The sequence below is a fragment of the Leptidea sinapis genome, chromosome 2 (genome assembly GCF_905404315.1).
Source record: "Leptidea sinapis chromosome 2, ilLepSina1.1, whole genome shotgun sequence".
Classification (NCBI taxonomy): domain Eukaryota; kingdom Metazoa; phylum Arthropoda; class Insecta; order Lepidoptera; family Pieridae; genus Leptidea; species Leptidea sinapis.
Window position 1 is genome coordinate 20,500,008 of NC_066266.1, and position 14,197 is coordinate 20,514,204.

A 14,197-nucleotide genomic window follows, 5' to 3' on the forward strand; every position below is an offset into this window, starting at 1 on the left:
CGTAGGAAAGATTAGAGAGTATACGAATGTGGCGACCGCTAGATTAGTGTACTTCAGTTATTTTCACAGCATCATGACGTACGGTATATTACTATGAGGTCATGCTGCTGACATTGATATAGTGTTTGATCTGCAAAAGAGAGCTGTTCGTGCTATATATCAGCTAGGTTATAGACAGTCTCTCAAAGAAAAATTTAAAGAAATAAATATTATGACTGTTCATTGTCAGTATATTTATGAAAATTTAATATTTAACCTTTTTGCTCTTAATAGTGATTTTCATTATCATAACACTAGAAATAAGGGATTGCTTGTAACTAATTCTAGTAGGCTTCATAAGATATATAATAGCTTTAAGGGTAAATGTATACACTTCTATAATAAAGTCCCAGCCACTGTTCAGGCATTATCTATAAATAAATTTAAATATTTTATACAAAAAAATGGCTCTGTCTTAAATCCTATTACTCCACTGCTGAATATCTAAATGATCGGACAGCCTGGGACTAGATTGTGATTATTTTATAGCGATAGAAATGACTGTACAATATTGTATATTTTCATTGAAAAGAGCGCAAAAAAAGAATGCTGGGAGAGATTCTTGCGCCGCTTCATCTCTCTCTGAGCGCCATTTGTTTCCGAAGCGGTAGTAGTATCTAGTATATTAGAAATGACATCAAAAAGAATTCAAAAGGAATCAGTTTTGAGAAAATAAATGCCTTTTATGCCTTTGAGTGGTAACTGATTCAGAAACTTAATTTAGGACAGTGTGATCCGAAGCTTCCAATTTTAAGTTGCTTCTGAATTTAGACGACTAAATTCAGTGAAGTGTATTAAGCGCTTAACTACACGTCTTAATAAGAGACTAAATAGCCTAGCTATCCAACGCGGTAATGCTGCCAGTACTCTTGGTACGCTTCCACGTAATGATAGTTTTAAATTTAACATAATCATAGTATTGTAAATATAGTTATAAGATTTGTTTTGTTCAAATAATAAAATTAATTAATTTCTTTTTCAGCATCGCCTTCAACTAGTCGCGGCGGCGTTTAAATATAAATTGTTGTAGTTCAATGAAGAAAATAATGTTAAATAAAATATGGCAGCTGTATGTTGTATATTTATTGTATGTATAGATAGGCGAATAATGATATTGAAACTACTTTTAATAAGAACATTCAACACTTGATATAAATATAAATTTTTGTATGGGCGAGGGTAGATAAAATGAAATAATATGTAATATATAAATAAAATAAATATAAAATTGGACTAAATAATATTTGTATTAAGTTTCTAATTCACGTGCGTTTGCTTTTTAAATTAAATATACTATTTTATAAAGCTATATTTTAAGATAACTTTGCGATGTATGTCTTTAAATTGATTAATAAAAATCGAACCCAAGTCAATCGATGCCAGCACCCTGCGCTTAACTACAGCTGTGTCCTCCGTACCATCAATTTAAACGATAGTTCAGATTTCCGCTAATGATTAATTAATTTATAATAATATTTATTTATTTAGTTTTTTTATTTTTTTTATTTTTTTATTTTTTTACTATTTTATAATACACTCACACGTCATCAATTATTATTATAGTTGGGCCTTTACAAACGTGCGAACTGAGTCTTAAATCATTTTTATCAGATCTCTCGCTCTCACACAGCTAGTGTTGTGTGCAACATAGAAGGGATTTATCGATAGTCATTAGCACCTGCTAACTATCTAGTTAAGTATATATATACGTCCTCCCATTGACAGACAGTGTGTACGTCGATAAGTTTATTCGGACAGAAAAGTCAACGATAGTTACGATTTTTATCTCAAGTAAGAGATACACTAAATATTGGGAACGGCCACTAGCCGAGTAGTAGGGGAGATCGATGAAAGTTGAAACAGCCTCCCAATTTTTAACTAATCCAGAATCTAATCAAGAATCAAATACATAAAAATCATTTGTACCAAACATATATTAATAAATCGTTAGTCTATGAGCATTCGAAAACATTTGTAACTTTAAACCAAAATGAAAAACCCTTATCTAAGTATAGGCATTAGAAAAACATTAAAATTTACGATTTTGTTTTTTCACATGGCACGCAGGATTTCACAGCAATAGACACATTATTGGAAACGGCCGTTAGAGAGTTTCGCTAGGTGGCGTATCATAAATCTAGACGTATTAATTATCTATGGTGATGTTTCGCGTGATATAAACAAAATGGCTGCCGGGCATCTGTGAGGCTTTGGCGTCATGTGCAAAAAGACTCCTTAGTATTGACGCCAAAGCCTCCTTTTAAACAATTCGACACGTGTTTCGCCTCTAGACGAGGCATCCTCAGGACGTGTTGTCTCGCCAAAATCTGGAACGAGACTCACTTTTGGCGTGGATGCCTCGTGGAGAGGCGAAACACGTGTCGAATTGTTTAAAAACAAATATTGGCGGAATTAACACTAAAGAAAACTCAAATCATTTGGATAATTATGAATTTCCGCAAAGTAACGCCTACTTCAATAAATATGTCTATTACATTTTGTTCCCAGAATAAAATAATTATTTTTAAGCTCGAATCAAAATTTATTAACATTATATAAAATGAACTCAAAAACTTTAGTTTTCAATACTTTTAAGAGCTACATTCCGAACTGGCACTTGATGAATTTTATTTGTTAATTTATACATGTAGGTATACTGTGACGGACTGACGTCTCGCGAGTAAAACGTAGCTGTCATGCAAGCTAAAGTATAAACTTGGCCTGTTGTAATGCGTTGCCTAACAGCAAGAAGCTCTATGTAAACGTATAAATTATCTTAGTGTCATAGAAGATGTTGTTTACTCTCAAAACCACCGAAACAAATCTACGGAGCTCATTAAAATTTGAAATTTTGCAAAAAGTGGGAGGCTCCTTTGCACAGGATGCCGGCTAGATTATGGGCACCACAACGGCGCCTATTTGTGCCGTGAAGCAGTTATGTGTACATTACTGTGGTTCGGTGTGAAGCTAGTGAAATTACTGGGCAAATGAGACTTAACACCTTATGTCTCAAGGTGACGAGCGCAATTGTAGTGCCTCTCAGAAATTTTGGTTTTTTCAAGAATCCTGAGCGGCACTGCATTGTAATGGGCAGGGCGTATAATCATCATCAGTTGAACATCCTGCTCGTCTCGTCCCTTATTTTCATAAAAAAATGATTGCGTGGTAATATAGTATGGTGAAAACACACTACAGTGAAGGTATTTACTCAAATGGTGAGGTTATATAATATAATTATTAATAATAAACACATACATACTATTAATAATACATTAATAAAACTGAAAACAAAATTCTATGAACGTTGCGGGACTCGAACATGCGACCTCTCTCTCAGTTCGAGTGATGTATCGTTTGTAAAATCTTGTATGCTCCATTATCGCCGCGCGTCGCGCGTTCGAGTCCCGCAACGTTCATAGAATTTTGTTTTCAGTTTTATTATTGTGTTTATTTATTTGTGTAATTAATCCCAGAAATGAGGGTTATCCCTTTAAATCATAACAAATTGATTGATTAAAAACCAGCAATATAGTCTATCAAAATATTATGGAGATCGATTTTACTGAGCGATTATAAATATCAAATCAAATCATTTAATTGCATAGATTGAGTGGGTACATTGGTGTTACATTATAATCATAGGTGCTAACAATCTGCCGGGTAGGCATGCAAAAATAATATTTTACAATTCTTACTCTAAGATTACCGTGAAAAACATACAACATAAGAACCAAATTATTCATAAAAGTCTATCCACCATAATATTATAAAAATGTGAAAAATAAAAATTTGAAATATCTGAATTAACTTATTCTAATGACTAAACATTCATATCTGTTAAATATTCTTTAACTGAATAATATTTCTTCGTCATTAAAAATTCCTTAATTTTATTTTTAAAAGAGTTAATATTTAAGTTTTGGTCCGCTAATGATGCTGGTAGTTTATTATATAGCTGAGGAGCCATATTAAATATTCTATATATATTATATATAATAATAATTAATGTTCGGGATGCGAGCTAAAACGGATTCCATTTAATTTTTAAATTATTTCTAAATTCTTTTTAATTTTTGAATAATAATGTTTAAAATTTGCTTATTATGATAAAACGTTTTCTGTTATTTAATTTACTAGCGAAATATATGAGAACTAACAATAAAGTTTATATTTTATTACATTTCGTAGTTTTATTTATATATTTATCGTACACGAATATTTTAAGTACCTATACATGTCTTCAGTATCAAGAAGCATATAAGTGTTTCAAAATTATCGACGATTATAAATAACTTGACTTACAATCGTCTAATAAAAGTAAAAGGTTATCAAAAATGTCGTTGTGTTTAACTTTTAACATTAACAGCTGATATACAGATAACATTAAAACATTCATTCAAATTAGCACCTTATTTCGTGGCAGTTATGTTCAAAGTTTTTATTGTAATACGCTCATAAGAAGCTTGATTATACTAGGGTATGTTCCGATATGCACTACGAGCACTGCATCGTGCTATCACTGTAGAAAAATTCGTTCTGGACTGCCTGAATACTGCCGCAGTACCCTAGGGTAATATATGACGTCATAAATCGCCGCCATATTCTACTGTGAGCACTGGCGTTTTCGAGGTAAGGTACTCGCAGTACTTTGATCACGTGATCAGTCAAAACCACTCGAGTGCCTAACGTTTTATAAACAAAACCTAAAGTTTAATCCCAAATATTTTTAATTTGACAGTACTCCAACAACATCATTCTTTTTATGAACTAGAAAACTTTAATACACTCATTTGAATACTGCGTTAAAAAATGCGGCTGACATTATACGGGATTGCGTTCTGTTTTAAATAGTAACCAGTTTATCTGGCTATAAAGGAATGTCTTCACAGTATACTAAATTGACGTCACACTGTACAGTGGTCGCAGTGCATATCGGAACATACCCTTAGTTTGATCAATTGAAATGTAATTATTTAGCAAAATGATTAAAAACGTCAAGTTTGTTACACAGTTTTGTTAATTTAAAGGAGCACTTACCTGAAATACGACACTACATCATTTTTAAGTTAGTGCTGTTATTTGGAATGATTTTCACTGTCATTGCGTGGTATTGTATTCAAAGCGCGGTCGAAACAGAATTTATTTATAACGAAAACTCTGCAAGACGCCTACAGTTTGCTTCAGACAATTTTTGTACTGTTGTATAGGTAACTACTAGCCCTTACGATATTATTTTTGTAATAAAATAATACGTCTCGACTCTAATAAGACGAAGGTTTTTAACAAGTGTGTGCTGCCAGTGATGACTTACGATACGCAGACGTGGTCGCTAACTATGGGCCTTATGAAGAAGCTCATGGTCGCTCAGAGGGCAATGGAGAGGGCTATGCTTGCAGTTCTCCTGCGAGATCGAATCAGAAATGAGGAGATCCGTAGGAGAACCAAAGTCACCGACACAGCGCAGATGGTTGCACATACATAGTTCGACGGACAGATAGCCGTTGGGGCAGTAAAGTCCTCGAATGGCGACCACGTACCGGAAGTCGTAGCGTTGGTGGGCCCCCATACGGATTGATGATCTGATCAAGATCACCGGAATACGTTGGATGAGGGCAGCGCAGGACCGATCATCGTGGAGGCCTTTGTCCAGCAGTGAACGTCTTCCGACTGATGATGATGATGAAAGGCTGAAAGTTTTGGATTTTATTTAAAGTGTGTTTGGGGAAAATGTATAACAGTCAATTTCTACTATTCAACTTTTTACTATGAAGTTGTCTCGTTTTGAGACTGTTACATATTAAGTATATTTTTTCTTACTTGTCCTAAAACGTAAACAAAGACGACCTTGAATGAAATTCACTTATTTTCGGACAATCACACATGTTAGATTTGTCTTCATCATTTATAACTATTTCAGGGACACACGCAATGAATTACACTAATAAAAGCTATTATTCATGGTTTTAATGAATTATTTATGCTAAAATTGAAAAAATGACAAGGCAAACTTTCACAGATAACAACATAAGATTTTGACGTTTGGCTATAGAGATGGTACTATATACTTTTAGAATGAATTATCGAGAATGGAAAATAAAATTTATTCTATTTAGGATTTGGCACCGACTTCAAACTAGTGTTGTTATGGATATCCATATCCGTAACCGAAACTATCGGCTATCCGTAACTGTAACCGAATCCGAAATAAAAGTTTTGGATAGTTTCGGATAGGGCGGAGTCTAACTAAATACTACACTCGTACAAATTAACTGTGCACTCCGCTGGAATGCGACACCTCTCCCGCTACCTAATGACGTCACAACGCCCGTTTAGTCGTAATTTTAGAGTCTAAAATCTAGAGTTTAGAGGTTATTGTGGGATTACGTTACGTACGATATAATTCATTTTACGATTACTTATTAAGGTCTGGTTTATTGTAAATTAGTAAATAAATTGTCAGTGACTGGAAAAATGCGTCCTAAATCTAGTTTAATTTGGTAATTTTTTGATGAAGTGAATGTAAATTTTGCAAAATGTAAACAGTGCGGGAAACAATTTTCACGCAAAGGAGGTGGCACTACTGTTTACATCACTACTCAACACAGTGATAAGTATGAAGAATTGTTCTTGCTAGAAAAAGATAAGCCACAATAACTGACAAATCCCCAACAGCTGACACCTTTACAGGAGTGTAAAAAACAGTTATCAATGATGTTGATTCATAAACAGGGTGTCCCAAAACTCAACGATAACCTGGTACCGGGCGAGAGGCCAAGGTATACCAGTTATGAAAAAAATAAGAAAAAAAATCTATGCCACTTAGTCAAGCGATGACAGACATTTTTCGAAAATGTTAAAAATTTGACACCCTTTGTCGCATTTTTAGGTACTGTGATCGCAATTTTCACAATTTTACAGTGATTTTTTTAATAATGTTATCTCAAATAACAGTGCTATTAATGGTAACCACAAATGAAAGTTATAATCATTGTTAACTAAGTAAAATAAATTAAATTTTGACGAGTTATGGTTTATAAAATTTATGTCAGTCAACTTTGACACTCTACGTTGGAAAAAAAATGTACTACACTACCTATGGCAAGTTTTTTTAAAAGATGGCCCATTTAGTCTAGATTTCAAAATAGTACAACACTTGCCACTTTTCTTGCCAATAAAACTGCTTTTTCGTATGCTATGCGTAGGGATCCCTCAGTAAAAAAAATACCTGATATTCTTTTGTTTGAAAAGTTCGAAGTCTCCATTGTTTGTAATGAACAAAAGTGATAAAAAGAAATGGATAATAGTTATGGTATTTGTCAAAACGAGACGTCACTATCCGTGTCACTCACAACGACTCATCAGTCGTTCATAATAAAATTTAAACAATAACATTTAGTACGCATCGTTTCTTCTTCATCTCTCGTAATCGTGTACTTTCGTACTATCGACTTTGGCTTGTGTTACCCTGGACTTGATACTCTATCCGTACTTGACGACTCTGGCTTTGTTTTTTGGACTTTGTGCTGTGCAAACTGTGTGTGAACAACATGCCGCATTTGTACACACCGCAAGAATATGCAAATATGCATCTTATCTACGGTGAGTGCCATTGTAATGCCTCTGCGGCAGCTCGACTGTATCGGGAGAGGTACCCGAATGTGGAGCGGCACCCAGATTATCGTGTCTTCCAAAATGTGCACGCATCATACTCGGAAGGACGATTACCCAGTGCTCGTACATCTGGTGGGAGACCTCAAGGAAACTACGACGCTGAAGTTTTGAATGAAGTTGAAAATGACCCCAGTACCTCAGTACGTGCGATTGAAATTGCAACGGGTGTACCGCACATCGAATTTTAAAACGATACGATTTTCATCCTTTCCATGTACAACGTGTGCAGAGCTTGTTACCACGTGATCACGCACCCAGAGTTGATTTCTGCAGAACCATGTTAGCGAAAATTCGTGAAGATCCGGATTTTCTAAATAAAATTTTGTGGACTGACGAATCGACATTTAAAAGAGATGGTTATTTAAACTTACATAACCTTCATAGTTGGCATACGGAAAACCCGCATTTGATGCGTGAGGATCGATCCCAATACCAATTTAAAGTCAACATGTGGACAGGAATATTAAATGGTCAAATAATTGGACCATTTGAATTCACTGAAAATTTAGATGGCGCCACCTACTTGCATTTTCTTCAAAATGATTTGCCGATATTGCTAGAAGATGTACCACTCAATATCTACAGAGAAATGTGGTATCAACAAGATGGCTGCCCAGCACATTATGCCCGGCCTGTAAGAGAATATTTAAACGAATTATATCCCGGTAAATGGATCGGACGCCTTGGACCAATTTCATGACCCCTCGGTCCCCAGACCTGAATCCAGTAGATTTTTTTTACTGCATAAAAGAAAAGGTCTACTCAAAACCAATTCAAAATGTAACAGAATTGCGCCAAAAAATTGATGCAGCATCAGAAGAAATCAATGCGAGGAGATTTGCAAGACTGGTGAACAGGTCATTTCTGAGGCGATGCAGAGCTTGTATTCGTGCTGGAGGGAAACAATTTGAGCATCTGCTTTAATTTTAGGAGGATAATAAAGTGTTACGATAATTTACCGTTTTATTTTGATTAAATTTTCCATGAGTTCCTTTCGCAAAAAATACGAAATAGCAATTTTATTGGCAAGAAAAGTGGCAAGTATTGTACTATTTTGAAATCTAGACTAAATGGGCCACCTTTTAAAAAAACTTGCTATAGGTAGTGTAGTACATTTTTTTTCCAACGTAGAGTGTCAAAGTTGACTGACATAAATTTTATAAACAATAACTCGTCAAAAATTAATTTATTTTACTTAGTTAACAATGATTATTACTTTCATTTGTGGTTACCATTAATAGCACTGTTATTTGAGATAACATTATTAAAAAAATCACTGTAAAATTGTGAAAATTGCGATCACAGTACCTAAAAATGCGACAAAGGGTGTCAAATTTTTAACATTTTCGAAAAATGTCTGTCATCGCTTGACTAAGTGACATAGATTTTTTTTCTTATTTTTTTCATAACTGGTATACCTTGGCCTCTCGCCCGGTACCAGGTTATCGTTGAGTTTTGGGACACCCTGTATATATAACAAATTACGAACGTTAATTTTGATTTTGCATTTAATTATTTACCTATATCTATATTATATAGGTATATAGTACATAACACTTCAAAACGTGTAGCTGTAAGAAACAATTACTTGTATGACAGATTGCGAAACCTACAAGGTACAATTAAAGTCGAATATAATCTTATTTGTATTTCATTTTACAGTTCCTTAAAAAAATAATATCCGTTACCGAAACTATCGGATAATCCGAAATAATTTAATATCCATAACCGTAACCGAAACCGATATTATATTTTACCAATATCAATATCCTTATCCGGATCCGAAATGATATACCTATCCATAACAACACTGCTTCAAACCTATCAATAGGTAGCACATACAAACAATAATATTTTATTAACATTAAAGGTATTGGTTTTGCATAAGAGGTGTATTAAATTAAATATTTATTATGTTATTTTATACTATTTATAAAAAATAAATATTGTTACATATAAATTATTATTATATTAATTATTGTTATTCTTCATTTATCTTTATTCCTCTTTGCTAAGAACAATCATTACTTTATATTCTTAATACCACGTCATCCATCAAATTGAATAAATAAAAAAATTTCAAAACATATCAAACGAAAATAATGCAAATTTAAAAATTAATGGATCTTCATGAAAATTCAAAAGTTATTTATGATAAACACAAATCCTGGTACAAAATTGATTTGGAAGGAGATTTTATTACGAAAAATAATTATTGTGTGACCCGGAGAAGTTCTGCGATCAAGGCATCAGTAATGCGGGGTGCAAAGAAAAACCAAAGAGTGATACAATTTGTGGAGAAACCTGACCATTTTCTATATCCTCATGGTTTAATAAAACAACTCGTTACACATTCTTGTGGTGTCCTGGTATTTCTCCTGGCAGTTTATTTCATTGTCGCTTTTTTTATTCCCGAAAGAAGAATCATCGGCGTACCAGGAGATTACGAAGTTGATTTATTTAATACTACTTTTCTAAAAATTAACGCTAATATATAACTTTGGAGAGTGATTTGGCAAATACTGTTTTCTTTTAATAGAGCAATTATTAATTTATTTAATTAATTAAATTGCGTTACATGCGACTTAGTAACTAAACAAAATTGTAGTACTAAATAATTATCACATACACCTCGTAATAAGGCATAGCAATGAACGACAGAGGGGCAGACATTCAAATATATTTTTCCTCTAGGTATTCATTAATGGAATAGTAACATTTTTCCAAAAGTAACTTTTTCAAAGAGGTTATGAATTTTTTAATATTGGTTTCGGCTTTTAAGTGTTCTGGTAACTTATTATATATTTTAACTGACATTGGGTAGGGACCGGAACTGTGTAATGTTAATTTAGAGTTAATTTGCATAAGATTATTTTTATAGCGAGGTGTGTTGTGCCCGGGGCACGTCTATGATTTTAGTGTATCGATTTGGGTGTCTTCTTACAAACTTACATATTTCGAATATATATGTGCACGGTAATGTAAGAATATTTAGTTTTTGAAAATGAGGCTTGCAGCTTTCTCTTTGTTTAATATTTGCAAGCACACGAAAACATTTTTTCTGTAAAATAAAGAGTTCCTGTCCTTAAGTCAAACAAAGAGAACTGCGGTCATTAAATTTAGTGTAATACCTATTCAATTTGTTATCAATAATTGTAAAGTAGATCCTGTAGATGAACCCACAACCTGAGAGTTGAACAAGACATACCAAGATTTATCAACGATACGTCACTCGAACGGTTGGCTCAGTGGAATCTCTCGAATCACACCGACCACGTTTTTTTTTATGGAAAAGGAGGACAAACGAGCGTACGCATCACCTGGTGTTAATCAATCATCAACAGGAATCACAGGAGCGTTTCCGGCTTTTAAGGAAGGTGTACGCGCTTTTTTTGAAGATACCCATGTCGTATCGTACTGGAAAAACCGCTCAAGAAAGCTCATTCCACAGCTTGGTTATACGTGGAAGAGAGTGGTCTTTTAGACGTCTAAATAACTGGTGAAGGTGGCTTTTATGCTAGGATAACAAATAAGAAAAGCGCAAAATGTCATCCAAGAATCCATAGCAAAAATCGAGTCCCTGGAGAACTTCAACGATGAATCTTTGAAGGGTTTGAGCTGCATTCCTTAGGCCAAACGTCATAATCAGAAAGGTGTAGTTGTCGCAGTTTTTGGGATATGATCAGGATTTACAGTTAATTGATTATATACAAATTAAATTAGAAAACAAAATTTTATGAACGATGCGGGACTCGTACCCGCGTCCTCTCGCGTTCCGTGCCAATGCTCTCCCAACTGAGCTAACCGTTCGAGTGACGTATCGTCATAAGATCTTGTATGCTTTGTTCAACTCTCATGTTGTGGCTTCATCTACATTACAGTTGATAACCTGCTCAGCCCCAATATTTGGATATTAGGAAATTGACTTGAGATGTCGCTCTTGCTAATCTAAACAATTTGTTTTTTATTTAATTGATTATATTCAGAATACAGAACATCTAGACAGTTGTTGTGAAAACTCATGAATGATGAGTCTCCACAAGGTACCAGTGGGCCTCCATTGCACAGGATGCCGATTAGTTCATATTATAGCGCCTATTTCTACCGTGAAGCAGTAATGTGTGAACATTGCTGTGTTTCGGTCTGAATGGCGCCGTAGCTAGTGAAATTACTGGGCAAATGAGACTTAACATCTTGTCTTAAGGTGACGAGCGCAGATGTAGTTCCGTTCAGAACTTTTGGGTTTTTCAAGAATCCTGAGCGGCACTGTATATTTATTGTACGCTTGTGTATTTTCCATTCATTTCATACAGATTTTGTAGATTATCTGGCATTAGCCAGATAATCTACAAAATCGTTTAGAATATTAGAAGGTATTATATTACTTAGCATTTTTGTGCCATAGATGTTATTGGTTTTTGGAATGTTAAATCTCTTGGATTAAGTTTCTTAAATTGATTGGCCTGAAAGGCCATGCAGTTTGAAATGTCGGTGACCGAGTGCTCTGTGAACGGCTGAATCAGATGGCGTTGCCTAAAAACGTCGCTTCATTATGTGTCTTCTACCGCATATATCACTGGGAGTCTTCCGAAGAGCTGTTTCACCTGATTCCTGCCGCCGAATTCCACCTTCGCACGACACGCCACAAGTTAGGATATCATCCCCACCATCTGGATGTGTGGCGGTCCTCAACAGTGCGGTTTTCACTCGACCTACTTCGTATTTCAAATCGCAAAAAAGGAATTCGATGATATGGTATGGTATTGCTAGACGTTCAGAAGGTATTCTCCACTGCACTCGGTGAAGAAGATACCTTTTTTTATGAAAATAAGGGACGATACGAGCAGCAGGTACAGCTGATGGTAATTAATACGCACTGCCAATTACAACGCAGTGCCGCTCAGGATTCTTGAAAAACCCCAAATGTATGTTATGGAGAAACGGAATTATAAGATAAAAGGGTGTCTTCGTGCAAGGACTGTTTTTTTATTAAAAAACATTTTTTGTAAATATTTTTTTATTTTTCAATCGAAACAAATTTCATCGATTATAAAACTATTATACTTAAGAGTTAACGTTTTATTTTGTGACAAATTCAGACTATGCTTAGGTTATTATTATTATGAAATATATGTAAGTACTTATTTTAGAAATAACTAAAATTAAGGATTGGTCTCCGATGCGCTCCTTCTGGATACCGCATTACCTAAGAACAATAGCTTTTTATTACGGCAACTATTAGATGCTTGTGTGCGTGGCATCTTAGCACTCAATGACATCTTTCATATTTTGTAACATACGCTTCGTGTTATTTTACATTGAAATTAATAAAATACAAAATACTTACTGATGATATATGATATATTTCTTTCATTATTTTTACAAATTCTTACTACGCAACCCGGCATTTTAGTTTCAATTATTAGCAAAGTTTAACAGAACATGTGGCACGTCAACGTCACACATTGTTCGAGACTGGCTCGAACACGCCCACTTGGGCGTAGTATTACTTGCCGCAAATTGCGCCTACGCCTGCGGTATCTAGAGACCAATACTTAAACATAAGTACTAAGCGATAACAAAAGTAAAAGACTTAACTTATATTTTTTTATTACATATCCCTACATCTCACAAAGTCGATCCATTTACCGATCTTGTAGTGACGCACTGTAACTGTCGATTCCGCTTTGATATTTGAAACGTGCGAGTAAATCGCCTACATATTATCATAACAATTATATAATGCACCGACATACATACTATATAATAGCTCATAGACAAAAAATTAAGCGTGCAATACAGAAGTATATCTCTAACGGCAAATACAGCAAGATGGAAAAAAAAGCGAATCTATTGTGATGTAACTGATTTTGATTGACAAGTCGTCAACAGTCAGCCACGCAACAAATTAACTCCTTAATATTTTGATATTTTTTAATATGGTCATGCATTATTAGGCTGTCAGATTGTGTACGTGTTCGTATATTCTATGCACTCGTAACACGGCGCCTTTTTCTGAAGCAGTAATGTGTATGCATTACTGTGTTTCGGTCTGAAGGGCGCCGTAACTAGTGAAATTACTGGGCAAATTAGACTTAACATCTTGCGTCTCAAGGTGATGAGCGCAATTGTAGTGCCGCTCAGAGTTTTTGGGATTTTATTTTGGAAATCCTCCATAAACGAGCGTACTCGTCACCTTTTGTTAAGTGATCACCGCCGCCCACATTCTCTTGCAACACCAGAGGAATCACAAGAGCGTTGCCGGCCTTAAAGGAAGGTGTATGCGCTTTTTTTGAAGGTACCCATGTCGTATCGTCCCGGAAACACCGCACAAGGAAGTTCATTTCACAGCTTTGTAGCACGTGGAAGAAAGCTCATTGAAAAAAACCGCACTGTGGAGGACCGCCACACATCCAGATGGTGGGGATGATATCCTAACTTGTGACGTGTCGTGCGAAGTTGAAATTCGGCGGCAGGAATCAGGTGA